General features: G+C 39.7%; 1 long non-coding RNA gene across 4 annotated transcripts in view; it reads left to right on the top strand.

The window, feature by feature from the left end:
- The window catches only part of LOC309872129, an 88431-nt gene that overhangs the window by 48948 nt on the left and 14949 nt on the right, over window positions 1–24534 (top strand). The window contains exon 1 of one of the 4 annotated variants that reach the window (XR_014315683.1): window positions 22882–23143. The exons of the other annotated variants lie outside the window; for them this stretch is intronic. This is a non-coding gene — a long non-coding RNA (uncharacterized lncRNA). Of the gene's footprint in view, window positions 1–22881; window positions 23144–24534 lie in introns of those variants that run through there. 4 annotated transcript variants of the gene reach the window in all.

Raw genomic sequence — 24534 nt, 5'->3', positions numbered from 1 at the left:
GCTGACTGTGCCACCAAGGTATCCTATATACATTCTATTTTAAAGTATTGAGAACATTCCAAAAAATGATTTAACTGATTTTTTCAAATCACAAAGAAGAGACAGTGACTTTGTTTTCCTAGTCTACTATTTGAAACAATTTAAATACTATGTTATTTTCCTGATACCCCTTTGAGTTAAGTAGGTGAGAACTATAATGCAATTTGTTTCTACTAAATAAAAAACTAAATGCGAGATAAGACACAGTGCTCTTGTAACCCAAATTCCGTGTAGATCTTGCACTCAACAGGAGGGGCTCTTTGTATCTACTTAAGGATGGACTGGATGGCATAGGAAGTTTCTTCCCATCATGTTGGCCAAACTCTATTTGGATACTGTGAAATGCTGCTTGATTGTTTAAATGCTGCTTGTTAAGTTTTAACTTACTAAAATAAATTCTTGTCGTTCTAGGAACCCCAAAAGTAGTTTATTACATTAATTAAAAAGTGATCGGAAAACTTATTCAGTGATGCATGGGCAACAACCTTTAATCCTAGCCATGGCTATTTCACCATGTCAATTTTACATTTCTTCTTGAGCAAGTTATGTACAAATAGGTAAATACAGGAATAACATAAAGCAAAATGAATGGCTGGAAAGCAGGCAATGCAGGAGATATGGTTATTTGGCATTACCACAATTTTTCAGAAGTTTTTATACTGCAAAAACAAGCCCCAAACTCTATCCACTGAAATTGATTTGAATGCGGAGTTTAATGCTGTTAATAGCCCATACATAATTTACTCAAATATTTGAAGTTCTAGATGGTTTCATTCTGTTTTAAAGAAACCTAACTTATTTGCAAATGGTTAAAAATACCAGAACAATTGCAAGAATGCTCTTTTTTAGTTCTGAAGATATTGCTTCATTTTAAAGCATCAAGGATGATTTAGATTTTTGGAAGAACAGAGGAGGCATGAAGATTTCTGAATTCCCACAAATGCAAACCACTGCTGAGAAGACCAGCCTCAGGACAGCTGTGGTCTAGAAGCCAAATCAGTGCCGCAGCAAAAAAGAGCTGTTCTTTTTTGAATAATAATGACAACAAAACCCCTCCAAACTGCAACTGAGGAAGAACTAGAAACATTGTATTCTTACTAATGTGAGGTTGGAAACATTGGCTTTTAAGTGAATTGGCCATGACCACACCAACACTTGGATGGGCCTGGGGCTTGGATTGCAGGCAGATGTGTTTGTCATCTGTATGCCAACATTCAAAAACTTTGCTCCTTTCTCTTGCTAGCACATTGAGGTAGGCCTTGCTCGAGTGACACAAGCTGATTATATGCACATGTTACCTGGAAACATGATGGTTTGGCTTAATATGAGGTCCGTGTACTTAGGCTCTTGTGTATAAAAATGCAACATTTATCCAGGGCATTTGACAAATTCTCAGAAATATCTATTATGCCAGAGAGCTGTCAAAGAAACAGTGTATTCCCATGGAGAGGTCATTTACCCCATTTCCACCAAGTAAATAAGGAGTTCTGTCCTGCCCAGGAGAGATCCTAACACCAAAATGTTCAGCTTCAAAGTGAGGAGTGAGGACGGTGACAGAAGCATGGGAAAATCAAGATTTCTTGCTAGGTCCAAGCACTAGCTCATACTTTCCAAATATGTGTTTTAAGTGGTCATTCTTCACTTACTCCATTCATCTCTGCATGTGTCTAGCTATTTATCCAACTTCAAAAAGGCTTGCTACTTTTCAAATAACACACTATTTTCCTTTTTTAAAATTTTAATTTTAATTTATTTATTTTTTAATTTTTAATTTTTCATTAACATATAACGTATTATTTTCCACAGGGTTACAGGTCTGTGAATCATCAGATTTACACATTTCACAGCACTTACCATAGGACATACCCTCCCCAATGTCCATAACCCAGCCACCCTATCCTGCCCCCTCCATCCCCCAGCAGCCCTCAGTTTGTTTTATGAGATTAAGAGTCTCTTATGATTTGTCTCCCTCCTGATAATATCTTGTTTCATTTTTTTCCTTCCCTACCCACCAACAACCCACTGTCCTGCCTCTCAAATTCCTCATATCAGAGAGATCATATGATAATTGTCTTTCTCTGACTGACATGCTATTTTCTAAACTCATTTCTTTAATATATAAAGAGCTCTTATAAATCAAGAAGAAAAAATATATTTCCAAAGGATATGAACAGAAAGAGAAATAGTAACATAAGGTTTTCACTTATCAGTGGGCAAAGATGAAAACTTTGAAAACATGTTGAGGGAAATCTGTGATAAAACACAGTGTTGCGGGGCACCTGTGTGGCTCAGTTGGTTGAGCAACTGCCTTCGGCTCAGGTCATGATCCTGAACTTCCAGGATCGAGTCCCACATCGGGCTCCCAACTCCTTGGGGAGTCTGCTTCTCCCTCTGACCTCCTCCTTTCTCATGCTCTCTTTCACTCATTCTCCCTCAAATAAATAAATAAAATCTTAAAAAAAAAAGAAACAAAAACAAAAACAAAAAAACACAGTGTTGGTGAGGTTGTGGGATGACAGTGTCTCTCACACACTGCTAACTGGGCTATAAACTAGTACAAACTTTTTTGGAAAGCAATCGGCAGTATCTTCCAAAATTTAAGATGCATGGATTTCCTTGTGGCAGAAACTGCACTACAATTCTTCTGATAGATAAGACTCATGGTCACACAATTTTGAACACAGTGGCTACCTCTGGGGTGGGGAACTGTTAAGGTGGTGAGAAATTCATTTATTCTCTGCATGTCATTTATATTGTTTAAATTTCCTAGATGTGTTACTTAGTCACAGAAAGGATATAGAAATGACTATAAGTTCACACACACACACACACACACACAGGAACATACATACACACACAAGGACATAGCCTACAGACATGGAGATCAAACTGAATGACAAGAAGGTGAGAAATTAGGCTGAAAGGAAAATAAAGGGAGAAACCAGGGGTAAGCCTACATCATGTACAATTGTTGGAGGTGAGCTGAAAGTATCTGATGTAAAGACTTCTGAGTGTGTATAGATGAAAGCAATCTTTTGCCAGAAGTCTAACTATCCAGGACCTGAAATCAGAGACGTTTCTCCTGTGGGTCCTCATGGAGCTCATGGAGAAGGATATAGAAAATAATATTCTTAAAAAAAAAAAAAGAGTCCAGAGTTGATTCAATAAAATGTTTCAATAACAATTTAGCCTTGTAGTAGATTGGGTTATCATTCTGGATTCTCATTTCTTCTTTGTCAAAGGGTTCTCCATCCATGTGCCTTATCTGGAGATTTACTGGTACCTCTCACTTGAGGGGTAGTGGGTACATCCCCACCCAAATCTCTGACATTCATTCCCATGTAGAACTTCCTCTTCCCATGAAATGAAGGCAGAATTTGCTTGAGTTGTGTCTGAGTAGATGATTTAAATGTGTTATCATGGTTTGGCTCGACGTTTTGAACTTCAGCTTCCAATGAAGCTAATACATGCCCCATGTAGCTCTTGCTCCTTCAGTCTGTGTCCTGGAATGAAGACACATAGGACAATCTGGAACCATAAACAAATCCTGGAATCCAACTGGGATCAGCTGATCTGCAGACTTGTGCGTGTAGAATAAATGCTTGTTTTGTAAGCAAATGTAATTATTACATTATTGCAGCAGAACCCTGGATAATGCATTTCTGGAAATGGGGATAGAAAGTGAAAACAAGTCCAGAAGTAGACTTTTGAATTGTTGGGGATAGTGAGGATAGGCAGGTCCTCTAGTAAAAGGACATAATCTTCCCCAAAGATCATGCCCCTGTTTAGAGACACTAAGAAATTATTGATAATGAATAGGGGGACAATACCCAATAACTCAATACTCTAAGAGTGAACTACAAAAGCAATTCATTTTATCACAAGAAAGCTGCCCCATAGTTCTGAGGACAAAGCATGATGCCAATGGGCATTCACTGAGAGGATGTATAGAAATTGTGATAGATGGGTAATATTCATGTGTGTTTGTGCATGTGTGTGCAGATATGCATGTGTGTGTGTTCTGAGGGGTCACCTGGGACTAGAGATTCTCTTTGCCATCTTTCCAAGATGGTCTGCTAAGAGTCACAGTGTTAAAAGTATGTCAGGAGCAAGGGTTAAAACAAAAGTGTAGATGCAACAATCCTAAGCCTCACCTTTGGGTTTTCTCCCCATCTCCTTCAGTATACCTCGGTTCTCTAAGAATAATGTTTTAGGAATGGCTCAGGGCAAGAGCTCAAGGCAGAGTCTAGAGGTATGCACATGAAGTTGGTGTCTTCACAAGGAATAACAAGACCCCTATAAACACAACCATGTTTCTATAGGATTGGCAGAAACAAAAGTCTTGGGCAGAATTTCAGCATGTATTTTGTAATTGTTTTTTTGGGTCTAGAAAGAGAATGTTCTTCAGATAGTCAATGATTTCTGGCTTTATCCCAAGGTCATAAAATGATCTTAACAACAAAGTTTAATGACTGTTGGGCACAGTCATCTTTAGGAAGAAAGGGGAGTCTGAAAGAAAGGCTGAAGATGGCAGATCATCTTAATTTTGAATATTCCTTTTTGGCCAATTCAATTAGAGAATCACTATTCTGTTTGTTCGCCTATTATTTAAGTTTGTCTAAATAAGAGAAATATTTTCATGGAGGAAAGAAGTGGTTTGGTTTTCCTAGTGTTATGTCCTTGGATATGGTCTGTTTCTGGCTCTCTGTCTGTCTGCCTCTCTTTCTTCCTGCTCCTTCCTACTGATATCTTGGTTAGGTTGCCTCCCTGACTTTCACTCTTCCATATCTCAAGTCCACACTTAGTACCAAATTTGAAGCTTCAAGGTCTCTATTAGTCAGGGTATTTATCTATTTATCAATCATCTATATGCACATTCAGGCAAACATCAACCCCCTTCAGATATTCACAACATGATATATAATATAATATGTAGATATCTATACTTATCATATATACATATATAATATATATGGAAAGAGATTTATTTTAAAGATTGGCTCATACTATTGTAGAGGACAGCATCTCAAGTTTGCAAAGAGGATTAGCAGGCTTGAATCTGCATGGAGACAGAATTCTTCCCTGTTCTGGGGGAACTTCGGTCTTAGGGCCTTCAACTGATTAGATGAGGTCCATTCACATTTTGGTGGTGCTCAAAGTCCATTGATTTAAATCTTTACCTTAACAACAGCAGCAGCAGCAACAACAACAAATGCCTTCACATCAACATCTAAGTTGGTGTTTGACCAAGCAACTGGGTACCATGGCCTAACCAAGTTGAGACATAAAACTAACCATAACGGGGTCAGTATCCACCATACCCCATGCCCAACTTTAGACCAGTATTCCAGCCTTCTGCTGGTCCAGATGGGGAAATAGAACAACTAGGACTCCACTTAAATGCAGACCACAAATGAATGCCATTGACATTCTTGCTAGTTAACTGGGAAATATTTGCCACTGATTTGTCAAGTAAATTTAATGATGTGTATCTTAGCACACACTTCTACTGTTTGACAGACAATACATCCTTATCATGGCACACTGGTATAGGAAGTTATTGGACTCTCTAGTTCCATATGGTGACATATTCCTTTACTAGAATATCAGTGCATTAAATTTGTGTGTGTGTGTAGGCATATGTGTCACATCTGGAATTTAAAAAAATAACAAGGAACCAGATGTACAGTCATATGACCATATATGTATGTACACATATACTACCCACTCCTTTAAAATGAGAATAGCTTCATTTGTATCCTTTGGTTTTGTTGAAGGATCTTGAGAGTGAATAAAACCATAAGAAAACATATGGAAAAGCAGTCAAATGGGTTATGAATAAAATCTACATTGTTTTAACAGCATCACAGAGGGAGAAGGGGCAGTGATGGTATTTACTGATTATTTAGAGTTGATGTCAGGTCCTGCATGAGGCACCTCTCTTTTATTATCTCATCTGATGTTGTGAGGGAGCATTTTCCTTAAGCTGGGGAATCAGGCTCAGCAAGTAAAGTGCAAAAGCAAGATTTGCTCTAAAGTTTGCCTTAATCTAAAAATACATGTGGTTTGTCCCCAGTTACACTGTAGCAACATCTCTGACCATGTATGAATGCTTCCAGAACACTCAGTAGCAAATTACTCATAAGGTTTAATGGTGATGACGGGCAATGTGCAAACACTGCTTTGAAAATCTTCCAGGTAAAATTATGCTTTATGGCTTAGAACCTCGGTGCACACTAATCCTGTATGGGGATCTGAAGGGAATTCTTCCATTTTTCTCCCTCTTTTCTGCTTTAGGATACCTCTTTTCCCACACAGGAGACTCTGTTAGGCCTCCCCTTACCAGTTTCCTTTGTTTTAGAAAAATCATGCCAAGTGCCCCAAAGAAGATGGATTGGAGGGGATCAGTTTGGGAGACAGAAAGAGTAATACATGTAAGACATGTTGGAGACAGAAATGGATTCAAGACTCTTCAGGAGGTACAATCAGCAGGACACAATGTTGTTTGAGTGGGCTGGAAAAGTGAAGGTGAGTGAGGTCAAAAAGTACTTCCAAGTTTCTGGTTTTGGCCTTAGGGCAGATGGAGTCAAGTTTCAGTTGGAGGTAGTTTACTTTGTGTCTGTTGAGTTGAAGGTGCATGTGGGCCATCTGAGTGGAGGTGTCCGGTAGGTGGTGCTGTGGCAGTCAGAAGGGAGGGCATGGGAGATGGATCCAGAGATGGAACTGTGGGGAGTCCAGTGATGGGCACACTGCCTGTTTCTCACTGGTGCTCACCAGATATTTGTGAAACGCACGGGATGAGAGGGGTTGTTGTGGACACACTTTGGTTGTGATAGGAAGTTAAATTTGCACTTGAAGGTATTTTCTCCAATGAGGTTGTTATCTGCTGAAGGGGAAGAGTGGGTGATGGTGTTTTACAACTGAGCAGAAAGAAGGTCTGAACTTAGCCAACTATTGAAAGGAAAAGAATCAATTAGAAAAAAAAGATAAAGGGATCCTTGAGCAGTCTCAAGGGCTGAATTGAGGTAGGATGCTGTAAATTAGTAGTGGTTCCAGCCTGCTAAGTGCTATGGTTTTGTCAGCAGAGACAGACAATTCCCAGATGGTGGAAGTTGGGTTGATTAGCAGTTGGTTTCACTGAGTACTTAAATGGGAGTGAGGCCAGGGAGTTGATGTGATTGACAGGAATGGAGTCTGGGAGTATTCCCGATTTTTTGGAAGAGTTTGAGAAGTGGTATTGGATCTTCTTTATATTTTTTGTTAGAACTCACCAGTGAAACTTTCTGGTCCTGGACTTTACTTTATTGGAAAGTTTTTGATTATTGATTCAATCTCCTTACTCATAATTGGTCTGTTTGGTTTTCTATTTCTTCATGATTCAGTGTTACCAGATTGTAATTTTCTAGGAATTTATCCACTTCTTATAGATTGTCCAATTTCTTGATATTCATACTAGCCTCTTATGATCCTTTGTATTTCTGTGGTATAAGTTGTAAAGTTTCTACCTTCATTTATATGTATTTGAAATTGGGGTTCTCTCTTTTTTTCTTGTTTAGTCTAGTTAAAGGATTTTCAATTTTGTTCACTCTTTCAAAGAACCAACTCTAGTGTTATTAATCTTTAGTACTGATTTCCTGTTCTCTATTTAATTTATTTTTGCTCCAATCATTTTATTTCCTTCCTTCTGTTAACCATGGCCTTAGCTTATTCTTCTTTTCCTAGTTCTTTGAGGTATAAAATTAAGTTGTTTGAGATTTTTCTTTTTTCTCGATGTATGTGTTTATAGCCGTGAACTTTCCTCTTAGAACTGCTTTTGCTGCATTGCATAAGTTTTGGTATTTGTTTCCATTTTTGTTTGACTCAAGGTATTTTTTTTTTAAAGATTTTCAATTTTTGTAAGTATTTCTCTGCATCCAACATGGGGCTCGAACTTACAACCCTAAGATCAAAAGTTATATGCTAAGCCAGCCAGGAGCCCCAAGACATTTTTTGAGTTCTCTTTTGATTTTTTTAAAAAATACATTGTTTGGTTGTTCAGGAGTGACTGTGAGGGAGTTGGAGGGAAGACTGTGTGCTCTCCATGGCCCTGGGGAAGTACTGGCTGGGGGTGAAGAAGTGGAAATCTCAGTGAAGAGGAAGAAAAGTGAAGTGGGTGTGACAGAGGGAGAGAAGAATGTTCTTATGAAAGAGGAAATATGAATGTAAATTTCATCAGTGCTAGGGATGACAAGAGAGAGCATCACCAAAGTAGGATGGAGAGGGAGGTTACTGGAGGTGGGCAGCTCAGGACTTGAGGGTGAGAAGTACGACTCATGGGCCCAGAGACATGTGTCACCAAGGACTGGCTGGCATTGGGCTGAAGGAAGGACAGAAGGTTCAATGCAGAGTTCTTCATGGGGGCATGAATAAGCCTTAAAAGTAATACTGTAGGCTTGGAAGCCATGCCTCATTTTGCCATTGTCTAGAAGACAAGGACCTGGGTACAGGAGGTTTATTTGGGAGATGATCCTTGGGGCACAGAGAGAAAGAAGAGAAGGTAAGGAAAGAAGGAAGAAAAGCCAATGAAAAGTCCACTAATGAATGGGCTGCTGTGAGGGCAACTGGGACTCAGTCCCCTTGGAGACCTTCTGGGACTGTGTACAGTATGTCTGAGAACTAGCTCACTGAGTGGTGAGGGACCCCCAGCTCTCACTCAGTACTGGCTGTAAGGTTGTTGTGGGGAGTCTACTGGTCAGCTACTGTTCTGCATATAACCAAGGGGCTCCATTGGCAAGAATTCATCTTCAGGAAGGAGTCAGGAAATCTCCAGCTTGTACGGAAACCACTACAGTCGGGGTGCCTGGGTGGTTCAAATTGTTAAACGGCTGCCTTCAGCTTAGGCCATGATCCTGGGGTCCTGGGATCGAGCTCCACTTCAGGCTGCCTGCTCAGTGGGAAGCCTGCTTCTCCCTCTTCCACTCCCTTTGCTTGTGTTCCCTCTCTCGCTATGTCTCTTTCTGCCAAATAAATAAATAAAATATTTAAAAAAAATAAAAAGAAAGAAAGAAACCACCACAGTAGGCTGAGCACATACAGCTGAGGCACTTCCAGGGCTGTCGATTGGATGGAGTAAGTCTGGAAGGAACAGTTTTTGGGCAAAGAGGAAAGGACAAGACCTGGGTATGACACTATGGATAAAGAAGTGGTTGATCTAACTTTCTGATGCTGAGATGCTGAGATAGATGAGACATGTGGAGACTTAGCAGCAGACCCTCAGATGGGCTCCAGGGGGAAGTTCACCTGCAAGCGAGAGTCAGGTTTCAACTGAGGCAGGAAGGCATGCTCAGTGGAGGGCCATGGATGACGGGGGTTGTTTGCCTGAGCGAGGAGCTTCTGGAGAGTTCAGGGAGGTTAGGTAGAAGAAGAGAAGTGACATGAGGGGATGAAGAGATGTTCAGAGCTCCAGGGAACACAGGTGCCTGGAGAGTTTCCCATCTGAGCCATGATCAAGCAGTACAGTCATGTAATGCAGGGTGGGTTCTGCTGGCCTTGTTGTTCCTCATAAAGTTTGTCCCCTCAGAAGGAATCATCTTCAGAACATGTTTTTAGTGACTCTGAGGATGAATCCAGGAATCTTATTGCCTGTTAGAAACAGCAGTGCCCAGGTGTCTGGAGGGAGCTGTTCTCTTTGGCAGGATCCTGGGATAGGACTCTGGTTTCAGGCCACTGGCCAACATGGCTCAGGGAATGGCTGGAGCTGGTTCTCTGTGTTCTGAGGCGGTTTCTCCAGGTGCTTCCCAGAGAGAAGAGTCCCAACCTGTGCCGTGTAATCTCACCCAAAGCTAGTCTGAGGAGAAGGAGGGCTTTCTACATATTTGTCATTTTCACACTTTTTAAATGGACACAATCCCTTCTTCAAATGGGATGTTGTATCAAGCCTAATATAAAGAAAAGGAGCTGTTGAAACAGTAATACTTTGAGTGTCAGACACACAATGGCCTCTCCAAGTGACAAAAAGGAACTCTGTTTGAAAATCACCACTTCTGATTGACTAAAACCTCCCCTAGCTTGGGCCATCATGAGACAGTGACACATGGAGACTTCCTTGCTTTGGCCTGTGTGCACTGGATTGCATCTTGATTTGGGCTCGTTGAGGATAGCTGGCGGACACAGCTGTGCTTCTGTGTGTTGGTGAAGACCCTGTGTACTGTTCACACAGACACTCTTTTATGGGGCAAAGCAAGAGAAACTCCTTGTAGGAGTTCTTGGCAGCAAAACGTGTTTTTCTTCTAGCTGCTACTTTTAATTTTTTTTTTAAATTTTGTGGCTACTGGGAATGCCATAACAGCATTTGTCTGCCTATAAAGCTTAGCTCCAAGTTTGTGGTCCATCCACCATCAACATTTATGTAGAATTTGGGGGGGCGGTCATGGATGTTACCCTGGATTTCATTGAACTATTTTACTCTTATTTTTCCTTTGCTCTGTTTTCTTTATTTAATAATTTGATTGGATTATGTACTCTATTGTGTTCAGAACAGGTAAAAGATTGCCTTTGTAATAGTAATGGATTTTGGTGATTTAAAGCTGAGTTAGAGTTGCCAAGAGACAAACTCTGGGACAAGGATTGAATGCAGTCCTTGATTTGGAAGTGACCTTGGGAAACATTGGTAGGAGAGTGGGGAAAGGAAGAAGGAAAGTGAGAGAGTCAACAGCATAGTGTGACCATAAGCAGGTGACCACTGTGAAACACTGGGGCTCCATCCTGCTGGGACTTTTGGGAGAGCAGGTAGAATATTTCTTAGAATTGTTTCACTAAGGAGTAGGAAATTTGGAGTATTTGTCCATCAACTCCCATCATTCCTTGCTGCACTTGGGCCTGCCCTATGTGGTCCCATGAGCTGCTGCAGCCTGAAATGGCCCTCAGGCCAGATGCTGTATGTGTTTGCAACAGAAAGTGGTTGCCACACTGAGACGTGAAGGTCCAGGGGAAAAAGGTAGAACATCCACAGGTATTGACTCCAAGAGCCTTCTAGAAGAATGCCTTTATTTACATCGTGCCTTCTGGTCTTTCTTTCCCTGAACAACCAGACATAGTGTTTGTAATGCAGCTAAAAAGAATTTGAGCAGTTCAGCAAGAACTATCATCTTCACTCCTTTGACGTAATAGTGCTTGCAAATGTTACCTCCCAGTCCCTATTGTTAACACAAATACCATCACAGTGACTCTCTCCTTAAAAGGTGAGCAGGAAGTTAGTCATTTCATTGAGCTCCTGGATCTGGAGGGCAGAGGTTAGAGGCTTACACACTTATGTAAGTCAATCCTGGCCATTTGGGAAGAGGAGCAGGAGCTCACATACATCCCTTGGGGTCAGACTGGGACAACAGCCCTCAGAGCAGGTTGGGCAGGACACTGAGTCAGGATGTGGGTCTTGGAGGCTTCCCCACCTGAGGTTGGTTATCCTGTGGGTCTGGGGCTGCTGCTCTCCCAGGTGCCCTTCCAAACCAGGCACTGCACACACATCTTCTCATATCCTCAGAGCTCAGCTGAGGTCATGACTCTTGGCCAGACTGTACTGAATGTTCTGGGGCCACCAAATGGTAACAATATGAAAAACTGCTAATTTCCCCCCACCCTGCCATCCCACCCCCAAGCCTGCTGCTGCTGGAGTTCTTCCCAACAGCTCTACCTTCTTAAAAATCCAGACCATTCTTCCCCATTCCTCAGAAAGGTCCATACCCATCCTTCACCAACTGAGGCCAAGGAGGCATGGATAAAGAATGCTACTCACTAGCATTTGGTGTCAAGTTCTGGATTTTGGCGGTTCTAATAGGTCTTTAATGATATCTTACTGTAGTTCATATTTGCAATTCCCTGGTGGCATATGATGTTGAACATTTTTTATAGGTTTATGTCTTGTCTGTATGTCTTTTTACTGAGGTATCTGTTAAGTTTTCTGCCTGTATTTGAACTGAGTTGTTCACTTTTTAGTGTTTTAAGAGTTTTATGTATATTTTGAATAGCAGTCCTTCCTTACATGTCTTTTGCAAATATTTTCTCCCAGTCCATAGCTTGTATTTTTATTTTCTTGACATTTTTGATTTTGATGAAGTCTTGTTTATCAATTATTTCTTTCATGGATCATGACTTGGTATTATATTTAAAAGTCATCATTATACCCTAAGTCCTCTAGATTTTCTTTATGTGATCTTCTAGGAGTTTTATAGTTTTCCACTTTACATTTATATTTCATTCATTTTGAGTTCATCTTTTGAAGGATTTAAGGTCTATGTCTAGATTTTAGGTTTTTTTTTATTATTGTTTTTATAATTTTCTATGTGGATATTCAGTTGTTTCAGAAATGTTTGTTGAAAAAGTTATCTTCATTGCACTGCCTTGCTCCTCCATTAAAGATCATTTGACTTTAAAAAAAAAAAAAAAAAGAATGCTACTCTGGAGTGTCTTTGGGTCATGAGAAAGCAGTGGACTGGCTTGAGGGCCTCTGAAAGGGATCAAAATGAGTCTCATTGCCCTTCAGCCTTCTTTATCTCAAGCTCACTTATTAGATATGCACCAGACATTCATTCTCCGGCCTGCAACACGTTCTTCATGGAACTGGTGTAGACCAGTACCTGTGGGTCTGGCTCAGACAGGTCTGGAGGTCCTGAGTGGTTCACTGGCCATCTCTAAGTCTTGTAAAATTTAGATGACCAGATGAGTCTTGCACACATCATGCAAACAAGTCAGACCAATGGTATGAAAGCACAAGGTTAATTATTATTTTTTAAATTTATTGTTCTAATTAATCATGCTTCATTGTTAAGGTTAACTTGCTAAGCAGGAGAAATGATACATTATTTTTGAATGTTTTTTAAGCTTTTGCACTGCAAAACCAAAACTAAGCATTTGTCATTTGTTGTTCTTAAAATAATGTCTTTTTATTGAGGTATCATTTATATACAGTGCAATACACACATATTAAATGTACACATCCATCAATTTGATGCATGCAGGGACCTGTGTAGTCCATACTCCTATCAAGATACAGAACATGCCATCCTCCCAGAAAGTCTTCATGTGTTCTTTCTCTCCCATCCATACCCAAGAAGCCACCAGTTCTCTGATTTCTACACCATATGTTAGTTTTGCTTGTTCTAGAACTTCAGAGATGTGTGCTTCATTGTGCCACCTTCTTATGACCAGTGTAATGGTTTTGAGACTCATCCCTGATGGGTTTACTGGAGGTTTATTCCTTTTTATCATTGAGTAGCATTCTAATGCATAAATATACTATTTTCCTATTGTGTATAAGAGCATATGCATACATATTTTCCTATTTTTTAAAAGATTTATTTATTTTAGAAAGGGAGAGAGAGAGACCATGTGGGGGGGGTGTGGGGAGGGACAGAGGGAGAGGGAGAGAACATCTCAAGCAGACTCCTGCAGATTGCAGAGCCGGACTTGGGACTCAAACTCATGACCCTGAGAACAACCTGAGCTGAAATCAAGAGGCTGATGCTTAACTAGCTGAGCTACCTGGTAGGTAGGCACCCCTACCTACATTTTGCTATTGATGAGCGTTTGAGTTGCTTCCAGTTTTGGGTTATGGAGGTCATCAAAATTTACAAAGTATATCATAAAAAGCAAGCCCGGATTCATCTCCATCCCTTGATTCCTGCCTTCAATTCATAGGCGAGTCCTGTCATTCTTCTGTTGCTTTTTTATCAGATTTGTCTCCCTCTTTCCATCATGGAGGCAGCTGTCCAGGCCAGGCTGGGGAGGTCCCTTCACTGGTCCACTGGCTCTGCCCTGAGTTCCCTGCTGGTGCCCTGCCTTCCTTCACCCTATTATCCACCTGGCAACCAGAGATCACTTCTAAAAGCACAGATTAGATCATGCCACTCTGGAACACATCAGTAGTTTCTCATTTCCTGAAAGTAAAAGCCAAAATATTACTCGTAAAGCCCCAGTGAGTGGACCTCTGCCTGCCTCTGCAGTCTCCTCCCATCCTATCTCTTGCTTTGTTCTCTGCTCTTCAACTGCACCAGTCTTTTCTCAGTGGTTCACTCACACCCAGCTCTTTACCAGCTCATACACTGTTCTCTTGTTCCAAATGCTCTTCCTTTTAGACTTGGCTTGGCTGCTCCTCTCATTCTCTATGCCTACACTTAAATGTCTACACTTCAGGGTAGCCTTCTCCAAATACTTTTAGTGAAGTGATTTCCTATCATGTTTTTTCCTCTATCATTGGATTGGGTATCTCCCAGCCCCCACACTTAGCACAATTTAAAGTTAAATATTTGTCTTCCTCGTCTATTGTCTGTCTCCCGCATGAAAGTGCTGGCTCCATTAGGGCAGGGAAAAGGTCTGTCTTGTTCACTAGTATTACCCAGTAGTGAGCATGATATGCATGCAGTAGGTGCTCATAAGTGTTTTCTGAACAAATTATTAACTTTTATGTAAAATGTTATCACTCAAGATATGGTTCTCCTAAAATGCCCTCACTATGCAGGCATAGGGATGATGCATGATTGCAAGAGTCCTCTCTCTCTTCCAGCCATGGGCTGTTAAGTTGAATCTGGCAGGTAAAATCCGGCAGAGTTAAAGGTGTTGAAAAATCACTTTGGACTTGGGAAGGCAAATGTGAAGAATAATTTACAGAGATCTTAATTTGTATTTTTATTTTTCCTGTACCACAAAGGAAGCCAGGCTTTTTCTTGCCCTTGGGCACAAAATGCATATTTCTTGCACACCTGTTTGTGTATGAAGATTCATATTCACCCCCCATACTTCATCGTGATGGGTAGATAAGTTAAATCAAATGCAATTTCTGCTTACTAAACACCATTATCAAATCCTGAAACAGCTCACTGGATTTATAAGTATTCTTTTAATTTATTATGTGCCATTTCCACCACTACAAAGATCAGAGTGTTCTGCATTTATGAAAATAAGTTTGCCTTGGCATATTTTTAAAGTTTTTAATTTCTCTTAGCTACACCACAAAACCAGTAACTGCTATTTAATTCATTCCATATTTGTCGCTGGGCATAAGCAATCCTTCTAGAGTCATTAGTGAACATGCAAATAAATGTCCTGAATGTGCAGGTGGGTAGCAAATAATAAGTCATTATCTGATGTCTGCAGGGAGGAAATTATTCCTTTGGAGGAAGGTAAGTTTTTCTGGGAGCAATGCTAAATCTCCAGTTAACAGGAAACCATTTCATAATTTATAATTCATGTGTGACATAATTTACATGATTTGTAAATTGCTAAATGGCTCCCTGGTGTACATATATTTATGCATGCATTCATGGTATAATCTTACCTAATTCCTCAAAATTTGAAAACCGTACCTTCGTGGCTGGGAAAACCTAAGTCTCTATTCCCATCAGAATGCAAATTATTCACTACCAGGATTTGGGTAGCTTAGCAAATGTAGCAATAGGAGAACGTATTGGCATCGAATGCTCTCATTTTGGAGCAGCCCAGAGTTTTATTAGCAGTCAAGCTGAGATTTGAATCCTATCTCCTAATCCAAACCAGAGGTCCCACAAACTCAGGTTGAGCAGGGAAAAGGGGACATCAGAGCAAAAAGGGGAAGATGGAGAGAGGAAGAGAGATTGTTTAGAGGAATCTGCTAGAGAACAAATGAAAAGGTCCCTTTCTGGAGTGGCAATGCTAAAAGCATACTTTTAAGTATAGGGAACAAACTGCTGGTTACCAGGGGGGTGGTGGGGGGGGATGGGTAAAATAGGAGATAGGGATTAAGGAGTGCACGTGTGATGAGTGCTGTATGTTTTATAGAAGTCTGGAATCTATATTGTATACCTGAAAGTAATATTGCACTATATGTTAAAATTTAAATAATTTTTTTTTTAAAGGAAGGCTCTCTTACTTCTCTACCTGGTGGCCTTGTCCACTATTCTCAGATGGGGACACATGCTGTTCTTGAAAGTATTAGGGAACTATTAATAAACTATGGTTTTTGAGTCTTATTTTACTTTCCCCAGTGTTTTAGAAAACTAGAAACTGAAGATCATGTCTTTCCTCATCAAATGATGGAATATTTTGAAGTTGGGAGGTTTTAAATAATGTTTGTGTTTATTATATTAAATCATTAATCTATTTTTACTCTGAAGAGACATTTGCCATGAAAGTCTGATCTGCTGAACTGGTTTGTCCTCTTGGATTAAAAAAAAATTAATGTATTTAGAAATACTGGATTCAAGAGTATATGTTTATGTATATAAGAATATATGTTTGTTACAGAAATTTTGGAAAATGCAAAAAGTACAAAGAAGGAAACTGTAACCTCCCATAATCTTTCTCTTCTGAAAATATCTTTTATTTATCTTTGGAATGTTTAGAAGAAAGGCCACTTAAAATATTCTTTAATGGAATCTTAAAAACATACACAAAATAAGTCTAGTGAACTGCCATATACCTATAACCCAGCTTTAAAAATTGTCACCATTTTGCCAGTCTATTTCATATTTTTTTCCTCCTCTACATTTTATTTTTGTTAGTGTATTTTATTTTAAAATTTTATTTATTTATCTATTTATTTTTTATTTATTATTTAAGTAGGCTCCATGACCAGTGTGGGGCCCAATGCAGTGCTTGAACTCAAGACCCTGAGATCAAGACCTGAGCTGAAACCAAGAGTCAGTTAATTAGCTGAGCCACCCAGGTGTCCCTTACTAGTGTATTTTAAAAAATTAATTAATTAATGATTTATTTATTTATTTTAGAGAGAGTATGTGTGCAATAGAGAGGGGCAGAGAGTGAGGGAGAGAGAGAGATAGAATCTCAATCAGACTCCCTACTGAGTGAGAAGTCCAACACAGGTCTTGATCAGAGGAAATCATGACCTGAGCTGAAATCAAGAGTTAGACACACTTAACTGAATGAACGACCAGGTGCGCCTATTAGTGTATTTTAAGGTGAATTTAAGGAGGCCTGGATGGCTCAGTTGTTTGAGTGTCTGACATTGGCTTAGGTCATGATCCTAGGGTACTGGGATTGAGTCCTGAGTCAGACTCCTTCCTCAGAGGGGAATCTGCTTCTCCCTCTTCCTGCTGTTCCACATTTGTGGTTCTCTTACAACTAAATAAATAAAAATCTTAAAAGAAATGTGCAAATCTCAGGCATTATATAACTTACCCATAAATACTTTAGGATACACACATCTTTAACTGATAAGGACTTAAAAAATCTATTACATCATTATTAAATTTAAAAAGTTAACAATAATTTCTTTTTTTTAATTTTTAATTTTTTATAAACATATAATATATTTTTATCCCCAGGGGTACAGGTATGTGAATCGCCAGGTTTACACACTTCACAGCACTCACCAAAGTACATACCTTCCCCAATGTCCATAACCGCACCCCCTTCTCCCAACCCCCCTCCTCCCAGCAACCCTCAGTTTGTTTTGTGAGATTAAGAGTCACTTATGGTTTGTCTCCCTCCCAATCCCATCTTGTTTCATTTATTCTTCTCCTACCCCCTTAAGCCCCCATGCTGCATCAGGGAGGTCATATGATAGTTGTCTTTCTCTGCTTGACTTATTTCGCTAAGCATGATATGCTCTAGTTCCATCCACATCGTTGCAAATGGCAAGATTTCATTTCTTTTGATGGCTGCATAGTATTCCATTGTGTATATATACCACATCTTCTTGATCCATTCATCTGTTGATGGGCATCTAGGTTCTTTCCATAGTTGGGCTATTGTGGACATTGCTGCTATAAACATTCGGGTGCACGTGCCCCTTTGGATCACTACGTTTGTATCTTTAGGGTAAATGCTCAGTAGTGCAATTGCTGGGTCATAGGGCAGTTCTATTTTCAACATTTTGAGGAACCTCCATGTTGTTTTTCAGAGTGGTTGCACCAGCTTGCATTCGCACCAACAGTGTAGGAGGGTTCCCCTTTCTCCGCATCCTCGCCAGCATCTGTCATTTCCTGACTTGTTGATTTTAGCCATTCTGACTGGTGTGAGGTGATATCTCATTGTGGTTTTGATTTGTATTTCCCTGATGCCGAGTGATATGGAGCACTTTTTCATGTGTCTGTTGGCCATCTGGATGTCTTCTTTGCAGAAATGTCTGTTCATGTCCTCTGCCCATTTCTTGATTGGATTATTTGTTCTTTGGGTGTTGAGTTTGCTAAGTTCTTTATAGATTTTGGACACTAGTCCTTTATCTGATATGTCGTTTGCAAATATCTTCTCCCATTCTGTCAGTTGTGTTTTGGTTGTGTTAACTGTTTCCTTTGCTGTGCAAAAGCTTTTGATCTTGATGAAATCCCAATAGTTCATTTTTGCCCTTGCTTCCCTTGCCTTTGGCGTTGTTCCTAGGAAGATTTTGCTGCGGCTGAGGTTGAAGAGGTTTCTGCCTGTGTTCTTCTCAAGGATTTTAATGGATTCCTTTCTCACATTGAGGTCCTTCATCCATTTTGAGTCTATTTTTGTGTGTGGTGTAAGGAAATGGTTCAATTTCATTTTTTTTTGCATGTGGCTGTCCAATTTTCCCAACACCATTTATTGAAGAGGCTGTCTTTTTTCCATTGGACATTCTTTCCTGCTTTGTCGAAGATTAGTTGACCATAAAGTTGAGGGTCTATTTCTGGGCTTTCTATTCTGTTCCATTGATCTATGTGTCTTTTTTGGTGCCAGTACCATGCTGTCTTGATGATGACAGCTTTGTAATAGAGCTTGAAGTCCGGAATTGTGATGCCACCAACGTTGGTTTTCTTTTTCAATATCCCTTTGGCTATTCGAGGTCTTTTCTGGTTCCATATTAATTTTAGGATTATTTTTTCCATTTCTTTGAAGAAGATGGATGGTACTTTGATAGAAATTGCATTAAATGTGTAGATTGCTTTATGTAGCATAGACATTTTCACAATATTTATTCTTCCAATCCAGGAGCATGGAACATTTTTCCATTTCTTTGTGTCTTCCTCAATTTCTTTCATGAGTACTTTATAGTTTTCTGAGTATAGATTCTGTGTCTCTTTGGTTAGGTTTATTCCTAGGTATCTTATGGTTTTGGGTGCAACTGAAAATGGGATTGACTCCCTAATTTCTCTTTCTTCTGTCTTATTGTTGGTGTAGAGAAATGCAACTGATTTCTGTGCATTGATTTTATATCCTGACACTTTACTGAATTCCTGTACAAGTTCTAGCAGTTTTGGAGTGGAGTCTTTTGGGTTTTCCACATATAGTATCATATCATATGCAAAGAGTGCGAGTTTGACTTCTTCTTTGCCAATTTGGATGCCTTTAATTTCCTTTTGTTGTCTGATTGCTGAGGCTAGGACTTCTAGTACTATGTTGAATAGCAGTGGTGATAATGGACATCCCTGCCATGTTCCTGACCTTAGCAGAAAAGCTTTCAGCTTTTCTTCATTGAGAATGATATTTGCAGTGGGTTTTTCATAAATGGCTTTGATAATATTGAGGTATGTGCCCTCTATCCCTACACTTTGAAGAGTTTTGATCAGGAAGGGATGCTGTACTTTGTCAAATGCTTTTTCAGCATCTATTGAGAGCATCATATGGTTCTTGTTCTTTCTTTTATTGATGTGTTGTATCGCATTGATTTATTTGTGGATGTTGAACCAACCTTGCAGCCCTGGAATAAATCCCACTTGGTCGTGGTGAATAATCCTTTTAATGTACTATTGAATCCTACTGGCTAGTATTTTGGTGAGAATTTTCACATCTATGTTCATCAAGGATATTGGTCTATAGCTCTCTTTTTTGAAGGGATCCTTGTCTGGTTTTGGGATCAAGGTGATGCTGGCCTCAGAAAATGAGTTTGGGAGTTTTCCTTCCATTTCTATTTTTTGGAACAGTTTCAGGAGAATAGGAATTAGTTCTTCTTTAAATGTTTGGTAGAATTTCCCCCGGGAAGCCATTTGGCCCTGGGCTTTTGCTTGTTTGGAGTTTTTTGATGACTGTTTCAATCTCCTTACTGGTTATGGGTCTGTTCAGGTTTCCTATTTCTTCCTGGTTCAGTTGTGGTAGTTTATATGTCTCTAGGAATGCATCCGTTTCTTCCAGATTGTCAAATTTGTTGGTGTAGAGTTGCTCATAGTATATTCTTATAATTGTTTGTATTTCTTTGATGTTAGTTGTGATCTCTCCTCTTTCATTCATGATTTATTTATTTGAGTCATTTCTCTTTTCTTTTGGATAATTCTGGCCAGGGGTTTATCAATTTTATTAGTTCTTTCAAAGAGCCAGCTCCTAGTTTCGCTGATTTGTTCTCTTGTTTTTTTGTTTTCTATTTCATTGATTTCTGCTCTGATCTTTATGATTTCTCTTCTCCTGCTGGGTTTAGGGTTTCTTTCTTGTTCTTTCTCCAGCTCTTTTAGGTATAGGGTTAGGTTGTGTACCTGAGACCTTTATTGTTTCTTGGGAAAGGCTTATACCACTATATATTTTCCTCTCAGGACTGCCTTTGTTGTGTCCCACAGATTTTGAACTGTTGTGTTTTCATTATCATTTGTTTCCATGTTTTTTTTTCAATTCTTCTTTAATTTCCTGGTTGACCCATTCATTCTTTAGATGGATGCTGTTTAGTCTTCATGTATTTGGGTTCTTTCCAAACTTCCTCTTGTGGTTGAGTTCTAGCTTCAGAGCATTCTGAAAATATTCAGGAATGACCCCTATCTTTTGAGTCCTGATTTAGGACCGAGGATGTGATCTCTTCTGGAGAATGTTCCATGTGCACTAGAGAAGAATGTGTATCCTGTTGCTTTGGGATGAAATGTTCTGGATATATCTGTGATGTCCATCTGGTTCAGTGTGTCGTTTAAGGCCTTTATTTTCTTGTTTATCTTTTGCTTGGATGATCTGTCTAATTCAGTGAGGCGAGTGTTAAAGTCCCCTACTATTGTATTATTGTTGATGTGTTTCTTTGATTTTGTTATTAATTGGTTTATATAGTTGGCTGCTCCCATGTTAGGGGCATAGATATTTAAAATTTTTAGATCTTCTTCTTGGACAGACCCTTTGAGTATGATATAGTGTCCTTCCTCATCTCTTATTATAGTCTTTGGCTTAAAATCTAATTGATCTGATATAAGGATTGCCACTCCTGCTTTCTTCTGATGTCCATTAGCATGGTAAATTCTTTTCCACCCCCTCACTTTAAATCTGGAGGTGTCTTCAGACTTAAAATGAGTTTCATGGAGGCAACATATACATGGGTTTTGTTTTTTTATCCATTCTGATACCCTGTGTCTTTTGATTGGGGCTTTTAGCCCGTTAACATTCAGAGTAACTATTGAGAGATATGAATTTAGTGCTATTGTATTGCCTGTAAGATGACTGTTACTGTATATTGTCTCTGTTCCTTTCTGATCTAGCTCTCTCTTTGCTTAGAGGACTCCTTTCAATATTTCCTGTAGTAGAGCTGGTTTGGTGTTTGCAAATTCTTTCAATTTTTGTTTATCCTGGAAGCTTTTAATCTCTCCTTCTATTTTCAATATAGCCTAGCTAGATATAGTATTCTTGGCTGCATGTTTTTCTCGTTTAGTGCTCTGAATATATCATGCCAGCTCTTTCTGGCCTGCCAGGTCTCTGTGAAGAAGTCTGCTGCCAATCTAATATTTTTACCATTGTATGTGACAGACTTCTTTTCCTGCTTTCAGGAGTTTCTTTTTGTCACTAAGACTTGTAAATTTTACTATTAGGTGATGGGGTGTGGGCCTATTCTTATTGATTTTGAGGGGCGTTCTCTGCACCTCCTGAATTTAGATGCTTGTTCCCTTTGCCATATTGGGGAAATTCTCCCCAATAATTCTCTCCAGTATATCTTCTGCTTCCCTCTCTCTTTCTTCTTCTTCTGGAATCCCAATTATTCTAATGTTGTTTCATCTTATGGTGTCACTTAACTCTTGAATTCTCCCCTCGTGGTCCAGTAGCTGTTTGTCCCTCTTTTGCTCAGCTTCTTTATTCTCTGTCATTTGGTCTTCTATATCACTAATTCTTTCTTCTGCCTCATTTATCCTAGCAGTAAGAGCCTCCATTTTTTATTGCACCTCATTAATAGTTTTTTCGATTTCAACTTGGTTAAATTTTAGTTATTTATTTCTCCAGAAAGGGCTTTTATATCTCCCGAGAGGTTTTCTCTAACATCTTCCATGCCTTTTTCGAGCCCGGCTGGAACCTTGAGAATTGTCATTCTGAACTCTGGATCTGACATATTACCAATGTCTTTATTGATTAGGTGCCTAGTCTTCGGTACTGCTTCTTGTTCTTTTTTTTTTTTTTTTTTGTGGTGAATTTTTCTGCCTTGTCATTTTGTCCAGGGAAGAGTATATGAAGGAGCAAGTAAATACTAAAAGGGTGGAAACAACCCCCGGAAAATATGCTTTAACCAAATCAGAAGAGATCCCAAATCGTGAGGGAGGAGAAAGGGGATAAAAAGAGGTTTAGAAAGAAAGAAAGTAAAGAAAAAAAAAAAAAGAAAGAAAGAAAGAAAGAAAGAAAAGAAGAATTAGAAAAAAACGAATAAAGAAAATTATAAAAAAGAAAAAAATGTATCTATTAGATAAACTAGTAAAAAACGTTAAAAAAAGAAAAAGGTAAAAGTTAAAAAAAATTTAGCAGAAGAAGAGAAAAAAAATGAAAAAGAAAAAAAATTAAATTAACTGCAAGACTAAAGAAGCATAGGGAGAAAGCCATGAGTTCCGTGCTTTGCTTTCTCCTCCTCTGGAACTCTGCTGCTCTCCTTGGTATTGAAACTGCACTCCTTGGTAGGTGAACTTGGTCTTGGCTGGATTTCTTGTTGATCTTCTCTGGGAGGGGCCTGGTGTAGTGATTCTCAAGTGTCTTTGCCCCAGGCGGAATTGCACCGCCCTTACCAGGGGCCAGGCTGGGTAATCCTCTCGGGTTTGCTTTCAGGAGCTTTTGCTCCCTGAGCTCTTTCCCTAGAGTTCCAGAGGACGGGAATACAAATGGCGGCCTCCTGGTCTCCGGCCCAGAGGAGCTGAGAGCCCGGGGCCCCACTCCTCAGTGTGCCCTCAGAGAACAGCGCCCAGTAACTCCTATCTGCCTGACCTCCGGCCACGCTCGGAGTTCACAGAGCCTGTGCTGGTTCAAGGTAACCCCAAGCTGTGAGCTCACTGTCGGCTCTGTCTCTGTAGCCGGCTTCCCCATTCTAATACCTGAAGCTCTGTGACACTCAGACACCTCTGATCCTTCTGTGACCCTGCGGGACCTGAGGCCACACTGACCCCGCGTGGGCTTCACCCTGGTTTAGCCTCTGGAGCGATGTCCCTCAGCAGAACAGACTTTTAAAAGTCCTGATTTTGTGCTCCATTGCTCCGCTGCTTGCTGGGAGCCGGCCCCTCCCCCCAGGGTCTAACTTCCTGTCGCTTTGGATTCACTTCTCTGCCAGTCCTACCTTTCCGAAAGTGGCTGATTTTCTGTTTCCAGAATTGCTGTTCTTTTTCTCTTCGATCTCACGTTGGATTTGTAGGTGTTTGCAATCTTTAGATAAGCTATCTAGCTGATCTCCTGCTAGCTGAAGTAGTCTCAGCCTGCTACTTCTCCACCATCTTGACTCCTCCCCTCAACAATAATTTCTTAATTTCATCTAATATCCATTCATATTCAAATTTACCAAATTGCTACTCAATTTTGATTACATACTACGTTATATCTAATTATACTCCTTTAGTATCTTTAATTTTTTTTAAATTTTTATTTTTTTTTAAGTAAACCCTAGTGGGGGGCTCAAACTCCTGGCTCTGACATCAGAGTTGCATGCTCTTCTGACTGACACAGCCAGACGCCCTAAGTATCTTTTATTATTAATACAATCTCCTTCTCTGTCTTTCCTGTCTCTTCTTTTAGTTTCTAGTGCTTTGTTGGATACATTGTACTCTTTGAGCTGGCAGACATCTTACTTCCTGAGTTTGGCTGTTTGTTTCCTTGTGGGGATATTTAGTTGTTATCTTTACTGCAGATGTTTTCTATAAACTGGGAGGTAGATCTGGAAGCATGATTAGACTATGTGCTGCGTGTTTTCTTCACAAGGATACTTATATATGCAACCTTGCTGCCTGAGATAGGACCTGTAATGCTTTTTAGGCATTGTCACCCTGATACTTCAATATAAAGTTCCTTAACATAATTTTACCAAATCCACTGATGATCGTTATTCAGACGTAGTGGTATAATGGGCCAGCTCAACCTGTTTGCATCAGCTTGTACCAGTTCACAAGAGCTAATTAGGCACATTTCTTCCCAGTTCTGAGTAACAGCATATTGGTAGTTTACAATCAGCTGTGGTGGGATATTTACCCCACAAAAATTGGCCAATGTTATAAATCAGGCCCTTCCTCCCTGTCCAGTGTTAAACACTTATAAACACAGCACTTCTTAGATCCATTATTTCATTTAAGGCTACAAAACAATGATTTTCTAATTCTGTCTGCATTGATTAGCTAAAATTTTTCTATGAAGAACTTTCTCTTATTATCTATGTGA

This window comes from Mustela nivalis, assembly GCF_964662115.1.
Source record: "Mustela nivalis genome assembly, chromosome: 8".
NCBI classification, from domain to species: Eukaryota; Metazoa; Chordata; class Mammalia; order Carnivora; family Mustelidae; genus Mustela; species Mustela nivalis.
This window is presented reverse-complemented; position numbering and strand designations above follow the sequence as displayed.